Source organism: Etheostoma cragini, chromosome 21 (genome assembly GCF_013103735.1).
Source record: "Etheostoma cragini isolate CJK2018 chromosome 21, CSU_Ecrag_1.0, whole genome shotgun sequence".
NCBI lineage: Eukaryota > Metazoa > Chordata > Actinopteri > Perciformes > Percidae > Etheostoma > Etheostoma cragini.
In genome coordinates this window covers 1,292,263-1,292,661 of record NC_048427.1, presented here as the reverse complement: position 1 = coordinate 1,292,661, position 399 = coordinate 1,292,263, and the positions used below count along the sequence as shown (strand labels likewise).

General features: G+C 46.6%; 2 protein-coding genes across 7 annotated transcripts in view; both read left to right on the top strand.

The window, feature by feature from the left end:
* The window catches only part of LOC117937008 (SRC kinase signaling inhibitor 1-like), an 89,528-nt gene that overhangs the window by 717 nt on the left and 88,412 nt on the right, over positions 1-399 (top strand). The window lies entirely within an intron of this gene.
* grb7 (growth factor receptor bound protein 7) overlaps positions 1-399 on the top strand; it is a 30,408-nt gene that overhangs the window by 25,973 nt on the left and 4,036 nt on the right. The window lies entirely within an intron of this gene.

The window sequence follows — 399 nt, the reverse complement described above, 5'->3', positions numbered from 1 at the left end:
GGGGGGGGGGGGTGTGAGTGTCTGGCGGTGTCGGTTGCGTCTGGCAGCAGATCTTGTTTTCTGGCTGTGTGGATGGGAGGCGGTTGATGTTCTGGCTCTCTGTAGCTGGCATCTGGGGCAGCATGAAAGGGGGCGATTGAAGGATTTACAGAGGCTGCTGTTGGTCAGAGAGATGGAAAGAGTTCTGCAGACAACGAGGCTACTTTATTGGCGACTTAATGGATGTTAATGCAGTGGTTTAAAAAATAGAGAAGCACTGATCTCCATGTTGAAGACAGGCAGCTGTAATGGGAAAAACTAATTTGCATTGCAAACATATTCAGCTCAATCAGATGTTAAAGTGGGCTAAACCTTTAGGTGGGTGTGGGCACATAATTTATATAATTACATTTGAGTCAT